Consider the following 13,491-nt stretch of genomic DNA (forward strand, 5'->3'; position numbering starts at 1 on the left):
TTATCTGATGTGCTTTGGCTCGGCAGAGAGCGGCAGCTGCTCCCCATATGATTTATTGAATGGATGTTTTCTAAATAGCCAAAGCCGGGCTCTGAAGCCAGCCACAAAATTTCACATTCCCTAATAGCCGAGCAGAGATAGAAGAGGGACATTCAGGTTCTGGATAGTGGCAAGTTTGGGCATGAACCATTTTATTTGCAATTTTCCCCCCTATAAACAGAATGTGCGTGCAAGAAGCTGTATAAAAAAAAAAAAAAAACAACTATAAATATGGATGCTCAACAACTGGCAGCAATGATACAGGGCACAGACAAACCTCTCATTCTACAGCTGCAGAAGCAACACAGTCCAGCACAGTCAGGGGAGCTTTGGCTGTTCAGAGGCACCGAGTGCTGCCAGGAGAACGGGGTAGAGGTAAGGAAAGGGTAGAGGGGGCAAGGAAAGATGGACCTTGGTGTGTCTTTGGGAGTGGTACAAGCAGCACATCCCAGCACTGCAGCCACAGTGGGGTGAGGCACCATCACCCCAGAGCAGCAGCCCTGGCACTGCAGTGAGGTGAGCAGAGAGAGAAAGGAAATAAAGAAATCACATAAGCACCAGCCCTCCAGCAAGCAGGACTGCAGCAAGCACAGCTAAAGCGGGATCTGGGGCTTCTGGAGAACTGGCAAGAGGAAATGGATGTTCACATCAGCAATTAAAACATGGGGTGTTCTGCCAAAGGACATCACCGAAGCCAAGAAGTTAATGAGATGCAAAACAGGTTGGGACACTCACACTAAGGACACAGGGAGTAACACATTTCATGGATAACACACTTCATGGATAACACACTTCAATGGGCTCTGACTCCAGCTCCCAGAAACTCCAACACCAGAAGAGTGAGGGCAGGCAGGTGGGTGCTTTTACATGCCCTGCAAAGTGCTGGTGCCTCTGAAGGGCCTGATAGCAAGAGCTGCCAGCAAGGAGCAACAGTCCCAATGGATGGAGGTGATCTAATCAGGGTATTTTAATTCTTTTAATGCCAGAGCCAAGGGAAAAGCTGACAAAGGCAGAGCAAAATCCTGACTGGGCAGCAAGTGCCTGGCATGGGCAGTGGTGGGATTCCTGTCCTGAGAGAGGAAAAGCACCCCAATATTTATAGCCTGAGGAATGCCAAGCACTCGATTCCACACTCTGGCTGAATGTTTGCTCTGGGAGCAGAACCGGGAGCGAGGGATGAGGGAGTGAAGGGCCTGCCAGGGTGATGGAGCGAGGGGCCCCCCAGACCATGGTGAAGAGACACCAGTCTCAGGAGTTCCCATCTGTGGAACTGCTGGTTAAACACACCCAGGTTGGGGGAAAGCTCCAGAGCTCTGCTTTGTTGGTGTTAGTCAGCACGTCAGCCCTGTCTGATGAAACATCAGGGAAGCCTTAAGGGAAAACAGATTAAAACCTTCACAAAAAGCTCACAAAGGCTTGTCCTGATGCCAGTTCAAGTCCCTGTCAGCAGATTCTCAAACCAAAGCAGCCTTTGATGCCAGCTGGGCACACATTCCCCACAATATTTCACTCCAAGGCTATAAAAACAACAACAAAAAGAATTTCTCTGATACTTTGCCCTTGACTAATGTGCACTTACTGAAATAAATAACCACCTGGTCTTGCCATTGAAGAGCAGCACAAACATTGCCACAAGCAGATTATTGACCAGAAGTACAGAAGCCAAGTTATAAACAGGTTCATAATTCAATAAACAGAACTGTAAAGCATTTCCAAACAGACCATACAAACCTCACTCTACCTGCACTCCAACAAAGGAAGTCAAATACCTATTTATGAGATTCTAACTCCCTATTTTCTATGCCATTCAACACAAAGAAGGAAAAGAATCAAGATAAAGAGAAGGCATATTTTAGCTGTTCAGGATTTATTCGTTCAATTTACATTTGAATCAATTATCCAGGCGAAGCCCGAACCTGCCAGCCGTGATTTAGGTGGCTGAACACACATCATAAATAGTGCAGCATTCAAGTCATATAATCCATGCCTGGCGTTCCTGGATCACTCCATGAGCAGGAAGAATATCCCGACCCGCAGTGTGCCGTTATTTCCGAGCAGCAGTGTGTGCTTGGCTCCAGCTCAGAACAGAGCCTCCAAAACCTCTCAAACAAAGCCCTGGCTGACATCCAGCCCGGTGGATTAGGGATAAACCCCTGGAAGACTGGGCCAAGCCCCCAGCTCGGACAGCTCTGAGCACCAGCTGGAGGGACAGGAGGGCAGGGTAGGAACCCACCTGGCTGAGCTGGACATTTGTCCCCCACTCAAGGAGCATCGAGGTCATTGGTGGCTCCCGGGGTGGGAGAGCCCCTCGCCCGTGCTGTGCCCACAGCAAACAGCACAGGGCACAGCTGCCTCTTTTGGGTTGTGACAACTCACCCTGTGCCTCAGGATTTCCTTTTCCTGGTGGTTGTCACAGCACACAGTGCATCTCTCTGAAAAAAAAAAAAAGAAAAAACAGATGAAAAAAACTTCAACTAATTTCACAGCCACAGAGCGAATCCTCTCCCCTGCTCAGCTTTTCTCTAGTAGAACATATCTACGCTGCACTAGAGTTTAGCCTTGAACCAATTCAGGAAGGGAGACAAAGAATTATGGAGCCATGTATCCCATTAGCATCCAAATGCAGCTGTGGAGGCAAGGGGTTTTTCCAGAGATAAGGTGTTTTTGAAACAGTACCAGGAGGAGGAAAAATTTCTTTTATGAAACACATTTTTCACAGACCTGAAATCCGCAGCGCGTTATAAAACTGAATTTGTTGATGTTGTTTTTGCTTTACAGCATTAATCACTAAAGGCTTGCTTGGGTGGGCAGGAAAAATCCATTTCCCATTGTATTAACTTCACATCATTTTAGAAGCCTTTCAAGGCCCACACAAATGCAAGTAAACACCCCCAATTCTGGTTGGTCTCACACTGGCTGGGAGCACTGGCCAGACAAGGAAGCACTTAAATTCTGACAGCTCCATCACCCAATACTTGGTTTAAATGAGCATTCCCTGGACACTGTTTTCTCTGGGATAGAGAACAAGGTGAGATTCACCCTTTGTCCCAGAGGATTACCTGTGCAGGGGGGCAGCAAATGCCTGTGTGTGTCAGTCCTGGGATCCTGAGCACTGGGATTTTTCCAGCTTTGAGATTCCACGAATCAACAAAGATCTCACACCCTTGGCCTGCCCTGTCTCCCCATTAAGGTTTCATGAGAACAGTACACAAGGTGAAGGGAAGTGCCAGGAAGGTTCAGTGCAGATATTTAACAAATCTCTTTTGTATTTGCTAAAGCAGATGTGCAGTTACAACACAGGATTGTTACCCCAGTGACAACATGCTCCTTTCAGTCAATTCTTAGTAAAATTACCTTATTTCAGTGTGAAGGAACAGATGGATTTGGTGCATAATCTGGAGATAAACAGACCCAGGTCAGGTGTAGGCAGAAACACAATTCAGAGCTTTGGAATTTTACTGTTCAGTCCCCCAGACAACCACATCTTCATACAATATATATATAAATATTGCTTTGGCACATGAACAACACAGCCTAGGAGCCAAACTGATGGTTGTGGATATGTGAGGTTTGTTATGCCCAGCTTGCCCTTTAGGAATCAAAACAAATGCAGTGTGCAATTGCTCCAGCAAAAACAGGCACTTGGACTGTTCCAGAAGGGGGAGAAAACACAAAAAACAACCCAACCAAAAAAACAACAAGAACAAAAGAAACAAAACAAAACAAACAAACAAAAACAAAACCACAAAAACCCAAACCCCAACCAAACCAACAAACAAACAAAAAAAAAAAAAACAAAAAAAACCACAAACAAACAAAAAAAAATACCCAAAAAACCCCAACTCTTGGCTTGTATAATTTGGATTTTGAGTAAGGAGCAATCAGGAAAGAAAACATCCCTGTGGACTTGCAGCTGATTTCCAGAACAAAAGCTCCCAAGGGACCCTGAAGGAGGTTCATCTGAAAAACAGAAGATGACCTTCTAGGAGAGTCACGAGAACACATTGCTGCAATCCTGCCCCCTGTCATCTAGTAGGAAAGGGATTTCTGCTAGGAAGGCTTTGCACATCATTGCCACGTTAGCAGGAGCTGGTGTGAAAGCTGTTCTGGCGCTGTCACAGCTCTGCCCCAGCCGATCTCACTCAGCTGCTGCAGAAACTGTCAAGAAACTATTGTGAAACTTCAGCCTCGCCACAGACACTGAGCTCACATTTACCTCCCGAGGCATTTCAGAGGAGTAATTACGGGTGGCTCGGGCACACGTGCCTTTCCCTTTCTCAAATGCAATTACAGCTGCAGAGAAACAGAAGGAGATTTATGGAGGAAACACCAGCAGAATCAATATATCAGCCCAGGTGGAAGAGCGTGATTTTGAGCTGCTGCTGAACTACACTAAACCACCTAAATTAACTTAATTAGGTGTCAAAACAAGTTTACCTGATATATAAAAGACATTTGTTTAAAAAAAAAAAAAATCTCAGTACAATTTAAAAAAAGCAGGCTTGGCTCCCAATCAACACAGCTCCTCTCCTGAACTTTTAAAGACTTCACGTGCCATGAGGCACAAGCCACCTCTTACAGCATTTTATAGCTCATCTTGAATTTATATTTACATAACTGAGATCAGCAATTTACAGACAAAAACAAATCAGAAACAACAGCCAACAACTGACTGTAGAGAAAACAGGGAGAAAGTTTAGGATGAAAGCTGCTAACCTTTACATGCCTAAGCTTCAGTACTGCCACAATTAGCTGTTCACACATTTGACTGGAGACAGCCACGGCAGGAGACATTTTATATATATATATATTTAAAGCTTTTTCCATGCCCTCCTTCCTCCTTCCTCCTTTCCCATAAATTTTTCACTTCCCATACATTTAGGGTAGCATTTAAAAACAGAGTAATTTCTCCAAATAATCAGTGAACACTCCCACCATGGTACGCTCTGTCCTGAAGCTTTTCACAGATGTGTGTGCAGCTGGAACAAGCACACTGCAAAGGGGATGCCCACAGGGTTACAGCCCCTAACAAACACCCAACAGATCGGGAAAGCATCAGGGCACCTCCCCACCAGCATCATCAGGGGCACAAGGACACTGAGAAGGAGCATCACTTAGAATTTCTATGGTACAGCAACTCCTATGCCCAGTGGAGAAGCAGCCTGAAACATGAGAATGTTATTGCATTCCAGGCTCAGAGATTTAAGCTTAAGTCAGGGAAAAAAACAGGCCTAATTGTTTTTCCTTTAGAGGTGGCAGGTTCTTACCCCTGCTGTCACACATCGTTTCAGAGATGCTGTTGTTCATTAGCAGAGCAGGACCGAGCAGAGATCTCCTCCTCCTGCAGAGCAAGAGGGCACAGAGGGGAACACAAACTGCTCGGGAGGGTTCAAGGTGTGATGCACCTACAGCTCACCCTGCTCCCACAGGGACCTGCCCACTGCAGCCCCAGGGAGGTGACAAGCTCACGGCCAAGGAGGCAAACCAGGCTCCTGCCCTGTTTCAGCAGCAGGGCTTTCCAAAAGGAAGACATGCTCCACGTCTACATCATGGAGCTGAGCGAGAAAAATCCCTTTTTCCCGTCCTCGTGGCCCCAGGGAAAGTCATTAGAAATGAGCTGTGCCTTGGTTTGTAACTCGAACGGGATGATGTTGTTGCTTAACGTGCTTCCACACTTGCATCAATACTGCTGCAGACAAAATGAAACTACTGTGAAACAAAACAAACCATTAGCAGACAAGAGCAATTAGAGAAATAAGAGAGCAGATCATCAGGAGACAATTGGAACCCAATTTAATGTTTATAAGTGCTGCCTCAGGAGAGGGCAGCCTCAGCAAGCAGATGGACCCTACTCTTCCCCCATGAGTAGGGAGCACACAAACCACAACAAACTCCATTTCAAGGCTCTCCTGACCAGCCAAGATCACAGGCAAAGGCTGGTCCAAACCCTTGCCAAGAGCCTGCTGCCAAACCCAGGGTCCAGACCCGAGGAAATCCCAGCTGCCAGCCTCACCACCAGCACTGCCAGTGCATGTTCCTCCTAAGGTCTATGCACAAGAGCTGGATCCCAGCTTTTCTCTAGAATAATCCGCCCAACATTAGTGATTTCAGGGACTGAAACAGTTTACAAGGCCATTCCAAGTTGCTGTTTGAAGTACAATTTTAAGCAGCATGAGTCTTTACTTTTTTTTACCTAACACGCTCAGGTCTGTACAGGGAACACTCCCTCATGGAGGGTGGAAGCCAGAGGTCCTTCCCCAAGGCACCTACTGCAAAATGCAGCCCTGGCAGGAGCTGCTCATGCAGCAGCCACCCGACAGACATTCTGGGTGTGCCTCGTAAAACCCACCCACCCTGCTCCTCTGGGCGGTTGTTACATCATGTGCTGTTATGATCCTCGGTTCCCCAAATCATGAAGGAAAGATCATTATGTACAAAACATTAATACTAAACACAGCCGATGCTGTAAAATACTAAGGACCTTGCCCTGCTGCTTTACTCTTACCTCTAATGATGAGAAAAATGTACTCAGGGAAGAGAAGGGGAATGATGAGACCTGTACACAAACACCCCCACAACACAAAAGCTGAGGAATGCAAGAGATCAGGACAATGCCCCAAAATGTTAGGAAAAGTAGAATGCAAGGCCCATGAATTAATGGATTAATGCACCTTCCCAGAGGCATCTCTTGGGCCCCTCTTCCTCCAGGCAAACGAGTTCACCTGCAGATCTCCCTGGCTGCACCACCAAGCCAAAGTCCTGCCTTCTCCCAGTAAAATGAGCAAATAAGGATGAATTAATAAAACACCAAGGCACACTGTACTGTACACAGCATTGTTCCACCACTTGTGTTTACCTTCGTGTTCAACACACACAGTAAAGCTCAGGCATAGATTAGAAAAAGCAACATCAACGTCTTCTTAAAAGCATTTACAGTCATGCCTTTATTTCCTTACTACCACACAGGCGAGCTGGACTCCCAGGGTGACATCTGCCCACCCAAAAGCTGTCCCTCTGTGCCTTGCTGGGGAAGCTGCTCCCCTTTCCCCTGCACTGCCCCTTTTCAAGCTGCAATCCAAGCCTTGCTGGTGATGGAGTGGAAGCTGCCACATGTTCTAGCTTTCCTAATTGTCCCCTACGGTCTACTAAGTGTAATTACCAAATAAAGTCTGTGAACACGACTGTGTCCTTGGCAATTAGGGCCACCAGCCCCCGGTGTCTCCTGCTGCAGGACCGTGGCCACCCACCCTCATCATCTCACAGGCGTGAGCAGAACAGCACCAAACGCTCCACCTTCCTCTAACCAGAGCTGGTGACAGGCAGCTGCCCAGGATTTTAGGCAATAAAAGTAACAAACTGTCGGTGTTCTAAGGATCAAGTGCTCAGAGGAAGGATGATGAGCCTGTACAATGGTGTGTTTGCACTTCACACCAGCTGCTGTCCTGTACAAATGTGTCTGGCCAGATCTGCTCCCCACTGCCCTGAGTCTTACCTGTGGCCCCATCCTGCTCCAGAGCCAGTGGCACAACACCTGCAATGCCACAGGACCAAAAAGGAGGGGCAGAAAGCCAGAGAAGACTATAAAGGAGACATTTTAGCCATTAATAAAAATAACAAAGCTCATGCATCCTTTTCTTGCTCTCACATCCCTGCTCTTTCCATCAATCCTGTACCTGCCCCCAACAGATTTCCCTCTCAGACTGGGGGCACTGACATGTCCACACAGTCTGTCAGCTCTCAGCAACCTGCTCAGCCAGTTCTCCATGAGCTCGGTTTTCATCCTTGGTGTTTTTGAATGATCTATTTCAAGAAACTTCTCTGCTTTCACTGGCAGTCCGGGCACACCCACACCAGGCACCTGAAAACCCAGCCAAGACAGGGCAAGGCTGGTGTGGCTCCTGCCCAATGGTTCTGGCATCCTGCAAGGGGAACACCCTCTGGGAATGGTCTGCTGGTGATGGGAGCTCCAGAAACCTGCCCCACCTGCACCCTGGGCTCAGGAGCCAGGGCAGGGTACATTCACCAACAGTTACAATGATTGTAAACACGAAGATTGGCTTTAAATACTCCTGGTCAAAAATGACAACATGAGGTGACAAGAATTACAGCATTTTCACACTGATTTTAATTGTATTTTGGCCAGGCTGAAGTTAATTTTTACTTGCTATAACTCCATAATTTAAGTGTCTGACCCTAAAATTATGCTGAACACAAGATTTGTTTGCTCAAGAGCACAGATTTCACATCATCTTAGGAGATCAAAAGCTAGAGGCCAAAATAACTAACTCTTTGGGGACATGGCAATTAAAAATAAACAGAGATAAATATTTATGTGTTTCTTTTCTTTTTAAAACCTATTGTAAGATCTGTCAGGGACCCTTCAGAGAAAAGGGCTGCTCCTGCTCCTGCCTCATTTCAGTGCTTCCAGTTTCTGCACAAGCCCTGGATCTGTTGGCACCTCACCTGGGCTCCAGTCCTGCTCCTGAGCTCCCACAACTGACCAAAGACTACAAATGTTTAAGAATTAAACCCTTTTGGTAGGAGCCAGGCTTCCTCATACACTTTCAAATAAGAATATACGGAGTACAAACAAACCACGGGTTAATTATAAACCTGGTCATAGCAGCTAAGAAAACACTGGAAGGTAAATATCTGCTCAGGTGAGATTATTCTGCCACAGAACCAAGGTCCTACTCCACAAAAGGCCAGCTCACATTAACAGGGGAGTATTCCATGGGGTTGTACCTGCCTATCTCCTCGAGAGCTTCTGCTGCCTGACACTGCAGCTGCTGCTGAAGTAATGATAAGCCTGAGACTTTTTATATACAAAATGTGAGATATGACCCTCCAAGAGTTCAGGAGCTTTGAAGGGACCAGGAATGAAATCCAACCACGGGCAATCTGGATAAAATAAAACGAATTCATGAAGATTTTCACTAAGGACAAGCTCAACAATTTATGGGGGTTCTTGTCAGTTTACCCTTTGTGACTTCAGGAAATCGAAAGGAAGTTACCGGGGGGGGGTGGAGAAGAAAAGGGAAAAAAAAAGAAAAAAGGGGACTTTCATTGCTTCAGGGATGTGGACAGCAATAACAAACCGTTGTAGAGTTCAGCAGTTCACAGCAAATATTAGATCAAAATTTATGACTCTCAGGCACAGCGTGGATCAGCTGAGCGTGGTCTTGTTTAGAGATTTATCTGATATAAAGTCAGGAACCTCCTGAACCATATTTCTGATTTCAGTGCAGGTGAGTACTGGAGTTTAGTTTCCTCCTGAAGATACTCTAATTCTCCTCAATGTCCAGACAGGAAGATGCACCCATAGCTGTGGTCTGGGCACCTGCACTCCCCTGAGCCATGCTCTGCTCAGAGCCTGCCCAGGAGCCCTCCTTCCTCATACACTGATGAAGCACAACTGCAGCCTTCCTCAGCACTGAGGATGAGGATGGTCATGTCAGGATTTTGCTCACATTTCTGTTGCAAAATCACCTGGAAGAGAGGGTACAGTGACTCATGTACTGTCTGCTCTCCTTCCTCTGTGCCCAGCATGTGGGCAGCAAGCACAGGACCAACACTTCCCACCTTTTGTACTGCTGCTTCATCAGTCCTCAGATCTTTCTGCCAGTTTTGCTCGTTTTGTTTTTGCTAAAACTTAAAATTTTAGCAGCAGCTCTCTGGGTCTTGAGAGAATCAGCTCTTATCTTGACATTTTCACCTTCTGCTGGTGAGGTTTTCTGCAAATGTCAAAAGCATCATCACATTCCTAAAGCTCCTACTCTTCAAATCACACCCCATGGACCATTACAGTCCTGCTTTTATCTGAAGTACATTCAACACGTTTGAAGTCTGACAGCACTTCTTGAGGGGCATTACTTCTTTTCAAGATTAAGCACAAGAGAATGTCATGCAAAGGCAGATTCTGTGGCAACTTTACTAAGATATAAAATAATCAGAATTAGAAAGTTACACTGCTGTCCAAGACCAGGCAGAGAGAGAAGCAAGGGCACCAGGAGGTGATGCTTCCTCATTTCTAAAAGAATCTGTTCCTTGGGAGCAGGATTCATGGAGAAGCAGCAATGGTGCTTGGAGAGTGAGCAGAGTTTGGACCGAGCCTGATTTCACTCCAGCTTTTACCCAAAGCCCAGAATAATGCTGGCCTGATGTCCTTTGGCTTGGGCAGTGTCTTCTCCTTTGGGCTGTTCTATGACAAGGAAAGCAAGATGCCAAGTCTGCAGAAGGAAAACAGGAAATGGGATTCCCTCCAGCACCTTGAGGCGCCGCTGAAGCCCGGCTGTGTGAGCCCACCCAGCACGTGTTCCTCCCATCAGCTGCGCTCGCAGCTCGCACAAAAACTTTCTGTTTCTTTTGCATATTTCTCATGGATTCCTCTGGATTCTCAGTAACTGTCTGACCACTGGAAATAAGTCATGTTTCGCCGTGAAAGCCTCTATTGTTTTTTTCTTCTATCTTTCAGCATGCTGCATGAAATACCATTCATTGGCTCCAAGAGCACCCAGAGAAACAGCGTCCACCACTAGAAGCACTTGGAAAAGTCAAATCACTTGTTTAGGGACACTCCTGGCAGGATGGCTGCCACGTTTCCATCGGAGTCAACTTCTAATGGTTCCACTGGGAACTGGACAGAGCCATCAGCTCAGCACAGAATAAGCTCCACATCCAAGCAATATTCATTAGAATACCAAGAAGATTAAATCCCCCACCTACTTCCCTCAAAATCAACTGCTTTGAGAAACTTAGGGCAAAGAGCATGATGCATTTGCAAACAACTACCCCACTCAGGTGCTGGCAGTGCCTCTGGAAGCTGGAAGAGATTCTGAGCATCAACATGTAAATCAGAGCACTGAGTCATGATCAGAGCTTTAATCTAAATATGTTCCGTTGATGTGGCAGGAGATTTGTTCCACATCAAGCTGTTTATGTTACGATGTGCAAGTGAGTAGATTTAGCTCATGTTTCAGTCAGCTAGAAGTCAGAGTATTTCTTAGAAACATGGTCCATTTAATTCTGCTTGTTTTTTACTGCTGGAACACTATTAATATGCATACTGCCTTTATTTGGATAGCTTTCCCATCACTCTCCAACTACTTTGTAGTGGGCACTTCTCCAAAACTGTAATACCTCTACAAATATTCACTGTGGTCCCAGCCCAGGGAAGGCCAGAGAGTGCCTGGACTGCAAAACTGTGATAAAGCAAGCATAATGTAGCAAAGCCCATCTCCATGTGTTAATTAGCACTGATGAGAAACAAATTTAACTTTTTTCAAATCTCCTAAGCCAGCGTAAGTGTAATTTGATGAGCTGGACAACGTGTAATTGGAGTGTCTGAATCGACCAAAGCCTTCACCAGAACTGGTGACATCCCAGCCCAGTGAGGGAGGGAGCAGGGACCTGTGCACACCCAGGTCTGGGACGAGTGTGTGCCATCAGAACTGGGGTGATGTCACCACAGACCTGATTCCAATAGGAAATCAGCTCACCCCGTGCTAACAAAGGATGCCTTGGCATCCCTGACAGATCATGAGCCTGGGGCTCAGGTGAGCTGTTCCCAGGAGGAGAGGGGCCATCCAGATCCCATGAGCTGCACACCAACTCTTTATAACATATGACTGTAGAACTATTCATTATACAAATCCACAAATGTGGACAAAGAGCAAGCCCATCACTGGCTCTGGCTGGAGACAGGCTGTGATAACCATCAGACAGGTGCAGTAGCAGGATAACTGGATTAGGAGATCCGTAAATACTGCTTGTTGGGATTGAAGGCTGTTACAATTTTAAAGGAGAAAGGAAACAATGCCTTAAGGGCATCTGCAGTGCCGTGAGAGGAGGGAGAAGCTGTTAAAGCCGAGCACATTCCAAAATACTGGTCAGGCAGAGTCTAAATCATTATCTCCTTGCAGGCACGCACTGAGAAGGATTTTTCCTCTCGTCCATGTCCCTCTCCCACCAGGAAGGTGGGGCACATGAAGTTGCCTACTGTAGTGGAACCATCATCAACAACAGGACCATGATCCACCAACATATTCCTGCCAGGAATTATTTGCAGACAAAAACGATCCATCAGGTACAGCCCAGCAAAATCGCATTAACATGCAACAAACATTGCAAGGCCAAAAAGACATGGAATCAAGAGGCAGAAAAACTCTAATTGCATGAAGGCTGCTTAATTATTTTTAAGGTTACGAGAGAAGCCCTGACAGAATACAGGCTGAATACAGCAGACTTTGCAGGAATTTCTATCAATCCTATCACAATTCCACCCTCCTACTGGAGCAGTACAGCCATGAATGCTGACCAGCATCAACCAGCTGATTAAGACACAAATCTCAATATTACTAATAAAACAGCAAGTGTCAGAAATAATAGCCACTATGAGCATGTACAGTTTCAGCTGCAGAATGGAGAAAAAAGAACTTTTATGGTGTCTTGCCAATAAATTCATCTCTGGGGAACTATCAAAACAGAGGATGCCTTTCTCTAAAGCAATCACTGATGGCCTACCAGCACAGAAAATATCCAGCTCTGCATGACAATGACAGTGGTGCGTGAGCCAGGCAGCAGATCCTCAGCCAAGGCTGTGTGGGACAGGTCTGTGTGTCTGACAGACTGCAAGGAGGAGACAAATTCCAGGGCAACCAAAGAAGGCACAAAAGAGGAAGGTATAGAAAAATCAGAGAATATTAAAGAGGAGAGATTGGATTTAAAAACAGCAGGACAAAGAAGGGAGGAGAAGAGAGGCTTTTATAAAAGTATCCAAACTTTGAACCTCTGCAAAGGTCACAGGCAGAAATTCCTGACCTAAACAGATTTAGACATTATCGATTAGATCCATATCCAGGTAAAACAAGATTTCAGAAGAGCAAAGGCCATTGCTGGCCTTCATTCCATGCAAAGTCAGTGCTACATGCAAGTGCTATGCAAACCCTTCACTCTGATCCCAGAAGGAAAACCAGAAAAACCTGGCACAGAGCTGGTCCCTTCACTCCTTTTGGAGGAATAAGGGAGGAAGAGGAAACCTCCTTTTGCAGTGGGAGGCAGTAGGATTTTGGAAGCTGTTAAAGACTGCAAGAAGGAAAGACAAAGATCCATGATCTCATGATCCATACAGAAAAGGCAGCAGTGAAAAAGATGTGGAAAGGGCAGCTCAGGAGAGGGACACAGTGTTGCTCCTCCCGCAAGCAGGAAGAACTGGGAAGCACAAGTCAAGTGCAACTGCTCTTCCTACAATCCCTCAGACAGCAGAGCAGCCAGGACTTGTCTCTGACAAGTCAGTGATTTACAACCTAAAATCAGAGTCCTAATAGAAAAATAACATCCTGTCAGTGTAAGTGATGGTGCTTGCAGAGACCTGCCAGCCTCCTGGAGCAGCTGCTCACCACGACCTGCCAAGGAGTGGGAATGACCAGCAGAAAATGGGCTGTTCTGCCAGGA

General features: G+C 46.2%; 1 long non-coding RNA gene across 1 annotated transcript; it reads left to right on the forward strand.

Annotated features, from left to right (window-relative positions):
- The first annotated feature begins 11,587 nt into the window (after positions 1 to 11,587).
- LOC135423833 (uncharacterized) lies at positions 11,588 to 12,521 on the forward strand. Its single transcript, XR_010434976.1, has 3 exons — positions 11,588 to 11,763; positions 11,961 to 12,124; positions 12,239 to 12,521. It is a non-coding gene; the product is annotated as an uncharacterized LOC135423833 (long non-coding RNA).
- Positions 12,522 to 13,491: the final 970 nt, after the last annotated feature.

The sequence above is a fragment of the Pseudopipra pipra genome, chromosome 17 (genome assembly GCF_036250125.1).
Source record: "Pseudopipra pipra isolate bDixPip1 chromosome 17, bDixPip1.hap1, whole genome shotgun sequence".
Taxonomy (NCBI): Eukaryota; Metazoa; Chordata; class Aves; order Passeriformes; family Pipridae; genus Pseudopipra; species Pseudopipra pipra.